Source organism: Schistocerca serialis, chromosome 9 (assembly GCF_023864345.2).
Source record: "Schistocerca serialis cubense isolate TAMUIC-IGC-003099 chromosome 9, iqSchSeri2.2, whole genome shotgun sequence".
NCBI classification, from domain to species: domain Eukaryota; kingdom Metazoa; phylum Arthropoda; class Insecta; order Orthoptera; family Acrididae; genus Schistocerca; species Schistocerca serialis.
Genome location: NC_064646.1, coordinates 337,853,598 through 337,861,489, shown reverse-complemented (window position 1 = coordinate 337,861,489; position 7,892 = coordinate 337,853,598).

Genomic DNA, 7,892 nt, shown 5'->3' with positions numbered 1-7,892 from the left:
GATGATCTGTTCTCTTCAGCAGATGCATTGGCTTCAGTCAAGATCTGTTCAACAGTTCTCAAACTGATTACGCACGACTCGGTTGTTTGTTCTTGGCAACATACGGAGACGCTTTGTGATCAGACATGGATGCCACTTCAGACTCCCTTCTAAAGAACTGATACAAGTGTAACACTATTTCTCTCACTCACTTTTGTAATAGTGGGTGAGATTTGCTTTTACCACTCATGTTGATAGATTGCCTCGAAATAACTTCCGAAAAAACGCCATGCAGGATGCTAAAATTAGTTGTAAACAGATTAGGCATTGGATCATGAAAGGAATAGCTCACCATCATATCCAGAGGATTAAGAGACAGGCCGTAGCAGAAGTAAAATCAGCCACATCTCAGAGTACTGACACATAAGTTCCTCATTTCAACTTTGCTGAGAACTGGTCTGTTCCTTTGCAGAACGAAATTCAAAGTTACCATTGGCATACATCACAGGTATCAATATTCACATGTGTTGCTCACTTCCTTGGAACATCATGCTGTTTTGCTATTGCCAGTGGTGATCTCATTCATAACAATGCACATGCATGCTACTCTGTCACCATGATAATTGATGACTTAACATCTAGAGGTCATGCATTTCCTAATCATGTGTATGTGACTGATGGTACAGCATCTCATTTTAAAAATTACTTTCAGCTTTATGAGCTTGGTCAACAGTGTAGTACAGGAATTACGATAAAAATGGATATTTTCAGCAACAGTTCATGGAAAAAGTGCATGGGATAGAGCAGAAAGTCTCTGTAAACATCTTGGAACAAGACTTAATCTCCAACATGAAGCTGTTGATGATGTAAGAGATGCTACTCGATTTGTAAGCATCAAATCAACATTAGTAACAAACATGAATCTCTTACTTCTAAACGAAAGTACATTAAGGGAATTCTGTTAAAAAAGGAGTTCAATCAAGTCACGACTGGGTTGTAAAATCATGACAGAAGACAATAACATCATAAAAAGAAAAATGGGTACAAATACTCTAAATCTCATTTTTGTTATAAAATGCTTTCGAACAAAATTATGAATTGTTTTCCTACTCACTTAAAATGATTTAAAGTAATTATTTTGATCCAGAAAAACCAGGTTTACGTGACATTTATTAAAATCAGTGATCAGTTTAAATATTTATCTGTCCCTGATTTTTTTGACCTTGAGAAGAGAGCTGTATGTACCAAAACATTTCTCACATTTTGTACAGCCAAGTATTGCCCATTCTGATTGTACATTCACTAAGTACAATAACCAACTAACATACCATGAAATTTTTAGAACATTCAGAATGGAGGTTTTGGAGAAAATAATTACTAAATTACCAAAAAATGTTAGGTCCTTTCATCTTTATGTACAAATATTTTGACAGTTTAAGAATGTTATCCATTAATATCATAGCTGACAGTTATCAGTCTTTCCACTTTATCATTTCTCAAGACAGTTAACATCCCGTGACTATTCATATTTTCAAAACATAATTTTGAAATTCACAAAAAGTTGCAAATTTTCATAGTTTATTAAAAAAACGAAAAAAACCTCAGAAGTGCTTATGTATTAATCGTGTCTCACAGTGTTTGGAACAAAGTATTTATGGAAAATACATTCAGATCTCTATCACTTTTGGTTTCTTTATTATAATTTTTCAATTTTCCCTTTTGTTACGACATTTTCACAAATACTCTCATTTAGAGAAGTCTGTAGCATTTTAACAAAATCATCAGAAAATCAAAATATTGTAGTTGTGGAGAGGTATCATGTGGAACTTCAAAATATATTTTTTTCAGCAAACTTTGAAAAGTGATGTGACACATTCATCATTCACCTGTATGTTTCGAGATGAAATCGCCCTCTAGCCATATAAATTGGCAGAAAAAGATTATGATTTCTGCTTAAACGAGATAAACATACCAAAGAAAACATCATAGTAAGTGTTTAATAATGCTTTTCTGTCAGTGCCAGTGCTCAAAAGTGGCAAGTTTTGCAGCTTTTACATATGTTGCAAGTTCATTTTTCTGAATACATCAATGACCTAAGTGAACTCACTGTTCAAAAAATTCACTCACTATTTATTTCTTCCATAGAAGTACATTATAACTTTTTAATTAAAATATTAAGATGTAATAAGACAATGGCATACTGCTTAATATTCAGCATAACATTTTTTTACTTGCATGATGTTTTTGTAATTTATAGGCAAGTAAACGAGACTAAAAATGCTGCTAAGCTTTTGCACAACTCTATCGGAATACACACACACGGCCACTGTTATCTCCAGGCACAAAGGTCCGACTGCAACTGCAGCCAGCTTCGATCTTGGCTGGTTTAAGGAAGAGGGGGGTGGGGGCGGGGATGGGACAGGAGAGAAGCAAAGAAGGGGAAAGGAGAAGACTATGTAGGAACACTGGTGGAACACGCATACGTATGGTTGGAGTGAAAGCAGGGAAGGAGATAGAGAAGACTAAGGTCAAGTGGTTATGGAAATGAAGAATATATTGCAGGAAGTGTTTCCCAGTTGCACATTTCAGAAAAGTTGATGTTGGCGGGAAGACTCCAGATGACGCAGGCCATAAAGCAGTCATTGAAGGTAAGCACATCATTTTGGCTGGGATGCTAAGCAATGGGTGATCCATCTGTCTCTTGGCCACAGTCTGGCACTGGCCGTTCTTGCAAAGAGACAGTGTATTAGTGGTCGTAACCATGTAAAATGCCCCACAGTGGTTGCAGCTAAGATGGTAGATCATATGGTTGCTTTCACAGGCAGCCCCGCCTTTGGTAAGGCAGGAGATGATCGTGACAGAACGGCAGTAGATGGTAGAGGAAGGATGTGTGGAACAGGTCTTGCATCTACATCTATTACAGGGATATGAGCCATGGGGAAGGTGTTGGGAGCAGAAGTGGAATAGTTATGGACAAGAATATTGCACAGGTTGGTTGAGTGGCAGAATATCATTTTGAGAATATTGGGCGGGTTAGTAAGTGGGATATTTCTCATTTCAGGGCATGACAAGAATAGTCAAAACCCTGACGTATAATGTAATTCAGTTACCCCAAACATGGGTGGTATGAAGTTAGGAGGGGGTGCTGGTCAGTGGGTCTGTGGGAGGAAGGTAGGTGACTGGGGATATATAGGGCACAGGAGACCTTTTTCAAGACAAGGCGATGTGTGGGGGGTAATTCTGATCTGTGAAGGTCTCAGTGAGACCCTTGGCATATTTGGAGAGGGACTACTCATCATTACAGATGATGCACATACAGGTGATGAGGCCGTATGGAAGGGACTTCTTAGTGTGGGGTAAGTGGCAGCTGTTGAAGTGAATGTATTGTTAGTTATTGGTAGGTTTGATGAGATCAGAGATACTGATGTATTCATCTCTGATATAGAGGTTGACGTTGAGGAAGATGGCTTGTTCGGCTGAGGAGGACCAGATGAATTAGATTGGGGGAGAAGCTGTTGGAAGTTCTGCAGGAATATGGATAGGTGTCCTCACCCACAGTCCAGACCACGAAGATGTCATCAGTGTATCTGAACAAAATGAGGTGTTCGGTTTGTGGATGGCTAGGAAGGATTCTTCTAGATGGCCCATGAATATGGTGCCATGCAAGTGCCCATAACTGTATGACAGATTTGTTTGGGGGGTATGCCGTCAGAGAAGAAGTAAGTGATTTCTGCTCTGGTGGGTAGGGGGGTACAGATGAGACATGAGGAGGAAAGGGTAGCAGTGCAGGAAGGTATTATAGTGTTGCATGAGGGTGTGTTCAGGGATGTGGCAGGGACACAGTAGTGGGCTGCTAATATCTCGATGGGTTGGGCAATAAGAGGCACAGAAGTGCATGGTGGTGAGGAGAAGGGCCTCCCTGCAACATATCCTCCATTCCCATAACCAGTATGGCCCCAAACTTTGCTTAGTCCCTGTCTTCTGCCTGCCTCTAGCCCTTCCCTGCCCCCACTTGTCCCTGAGATGCTGTGGGTGTGTGAGTTATTTATTTGTTTACATTCTCTCTCTCTCTCTAATGCCTCTGTTATGTGGTGAGTAGCAGTCTGTCCATTTCATCTTGTTGCTGAATTATTGTATACTAACTGCAACCTGTGATATTACTCGTAGTTAAACAGTTATTTATAAAGAAATGTTAATGCTGAAACTCACTATCTGTATGTATGCACCATCACAAAAGTTATCTCTTTGAGATATTGAGGCAAGGGCCACTTGCAGCCCAGCAAATTGCGCAACATTGGAGGGGTGGCAGCAAATTTTGAGACTATGAGAGAAACAGATAGAATACATGTCACTCACAACTCACTCACTTCCTTAAGGAAAAATTTTTATGTGACTGAGTATAAAATTACAAAATGTGCTAGAAAAAAGAGTAAATAATTTAATGACTGTTTGTGACATGCCTAGCATGGAAAAGATCATAGTTGTCTTCATTGAATTCAATGAACTGTGGATGAAGCCCGACCAACAGGCATTACGTGCATTGATCAAAAATGATAGTGCACTGAGAATGGCTAGTTTCTAGTTGAAACCTAGATCTGCCAATAAAATTTCAAAAGGATGACTGATACCTGAAATCTATTATTTACAAGATTATAAATTGTGCTCTGGACAGTATGTTTGTAGTAAGTGGATTAACAATGGAAAAGATCCACAATGGTTTAACAAAGAAATTCTGAAAATTTTGAGAAGCAATGGCAGCTGCTCTCTTGGTTTAAAAGAGAATGCTCAAATAACGACAGGCAAAGGTTAGTAGAGACTTGTGCACCTGTGAAAAGATCTATGCATGAAACATACAACAACTACAACTGTCATACTTTAGCAAAAGATGTGGCTGAGAACCCAAGAAAATCCTGGTCGTATTTAAAATTGCTAACCGGGTCCAAGGCTTCCATCCAGACACTTGTTGACCAGTCTGATGTGGCAGGAGAAGATAACAAAAGGAAGGCCAAAGGTTTAAATTTTGCATCCAAGGAATTTTTCATTGATATGGATGAAAAATTAATAAGCATCCCTGGAAAGACTGATTGTTGGGGACTGCACCTGATGAGATTTGAAAACCTGAGAGCGTAAAGGCAAGTCTTGTATATTACCCTTTCTTCCACCTTTAAGCTCTCAGGTTTTCGAATTTTGTACAGTGCAGTCCCCAACAATCATCCTTCCCTAAACCTCTCCAGTCCTTTTCCTTCCCCTCAAATCTTTTGCCAGAAGAAGAAGCCACTGATTTCAAAAGCTTGTAAATGTTAAATCCTTTTGTGTGTGTGTTCTGCTGCTGCCACTTGGTGAATAGATTTTTTATCAATCCATTTACATTACACTGTCAATAATTTAACACTGGACAGGTTTATGTAGTGCCCCTAAATTTTTTAAGTTATGTCAATATGGAAAATATGACTCATTTTGTGTAAGAAACAAATAGATCTTTTGCATAGCTCAATAATAATGACATTGTGTTTACTTAAGAATAACATAGTAACCAGTAATTGACATAACTGAATAAAAAGAACCAAGAGTCTTAGTTTTTACACATGTAATCAAATATGGTTCATCTAGTTTACTAGACATGTGTATCTCATCGCATGTCCTTCAGTTTGTGTTCCTTGGTCCATTATGTTACATTACATGAGGAATACTTGGACATCTAGTTTGTCCAGTGATGGATAGCTCATAGAGCTCTTGTAGAGTGGCTGCCCCATTCCTCAGATTTAAATCCACTAGATTTTTGTCTGTGGGGACATGTCGTCTCAGGGAGAAGATTGTTGAAGCTTGTGCTTGTGTTACAGTAATGAATGGGTGAAGTCATACCCTGTAGCCTTTACATATTGTTGTTGTTGTTGTTGTTGTTGTTGCTGCTGCTGTTGTGGTCTTCAGTCCATAGACTGGTTTGATGCAGCTCTCCATGTTACTCTGTCCTGTGTAAGCCTCTTCATCTCCAAATAACTACTGCAACATACATCCTTCTAAATCTGCGTACTGTATTCATCTCTTGGTCTTGCTCTGTGATGTTTACCCCCCCCCCCCCCCCCACACACACACACACACCTTCCTCCAATACTAAATTGGTGATCCCTTGATGTCTTATAATGTGTGCTATCAACCAATCCCTTCTTTTGGTCGAGGTGTGCCACAAATTTCTTGTCTCCCCAATTATATTCAGTACCTCCTCAGTAGTTACATGAGTAACCCATCTAATCTTCAACAATCTTCTGTAGAGCCACATTTCAAAAGTTTCAATTATTTTTTTGTCTAAACTATTTATTTTCCTCATTTCAATACCATACATCACTACACTCCACATAAATACCTTCAGAAAAGACTTCCTAAGACTTAAATCCATATTCAATGTTAAAATATTTTTCTTATTCCTAATCTAATTATCTCAGCAGCCCCTGATTTAATTCAATTACTTTCCATTAGCGTTTTTTGCTTTTGTTAATGTTCATTTTATATTTTCTTGTCAAGAGACTGCCCATTCTGTTCAGCTGCTCCTCCATGTCTCTTGCTGTCTCTGGCAGAATTACAATGTCAACAGCAAACCTTGCAGTTTTCATTTCTTCTCCCTGAACTTTTAACTTCCACTCCAAATTTTTCCTTTGTTTCCTTTACTACTTGTTCAGTGCACAGATTGAATAACATTGGCAATAGGCTGCATCCCTGTCTGACTCCATTTTCAACCACTGCTTCCCTTTCATGACTGTTGACTCTTAGAACTGCTGTCTGGTTTCTCTGCAAGTTGTAACTAGCCTTTCACTCTCTGTATTTAACTCCTGCTACCTTCAGAATTTCAGAGAGAGTATTCCAGTCAGCATTGTCAAAAGCTTTCTCTAACTCTACAAATGCTAAAAACATAGCTTTGTCTATACTCAACCTAGATTCTAAGATAAGTCATAGGGTCAGTATTGCCCCAAGGGTTCCTATATTTCTCTGGAATCCAAAACGACCTTCCCAAAGGTCAGCTTCCACCATCATTTCCATTCAAGGATTTGTGTGAGTGATTTGCAGCCATGGCTTATTAAACTGAATGTTCTGTAATTTTCACATATTTCAGCCACTGCTTTCTTTGGAATTGGAATTACAACATTCTTCTTAAAGTCTGAGGGTATTTTGTCTGTCTCATACATCTTGCACACCAGGTGGAAGAGTTTGGTCATTGCTAGTTCTCCCACAGTTATCACTAGTTCTGATGGAATTCTGTCTACCCCCAAAGCCTTGTTTTGACTTAGATCTTTCAGAGCTCTGTCAAATTCTTCTCACAGTATCATATCTCCCATCTCATCTGCATCAACGCCCACTTCCCTTTCTATAATGTTGCCTTCAAGCTCGTCTCCCTTGTACAGACCCTCTATATACTCCTTCCACATTTCAGCTTTCCCTTCTTTGCTTAGGACTGGATTTCCATCGTAGCTCTTGATATTTATACAACTGCTTCTCTCTCCCCAAAGGCCTCTTTAATTTTTCTGCAGGCAGTATCTATCTTCCCCATGGTGAAATATGCTTCTAAATACTTACATTTGTCCTCTAGCTGTTCCTGCTTAGCCGTTTTGCACTTCCTGTCAATCTCATTTTTTAAACATTCGTATTCCCTTTTGCCTGCTTCATTTGCTGCATTTTTAAATTTTCTCCTTTCATCGGTTAAATTTTATGTATCTTGTGTTACCCAAGGATTTCTGCTACGCATTGTCTTTTTACCTATTTGATCCTCAATTGCCTTCACTATTTCGTTTCATAAAGCTACCGATTTGTGTTCTACCATATTCCTTTTCCATCTTCTAGTCAGTTGTTGCCTACTGTTCTGAAAGTATCAACAACCTCTGGTTTTTTCAGCTTATCCAGGTTCCATCTCCTTAATTTCCTAC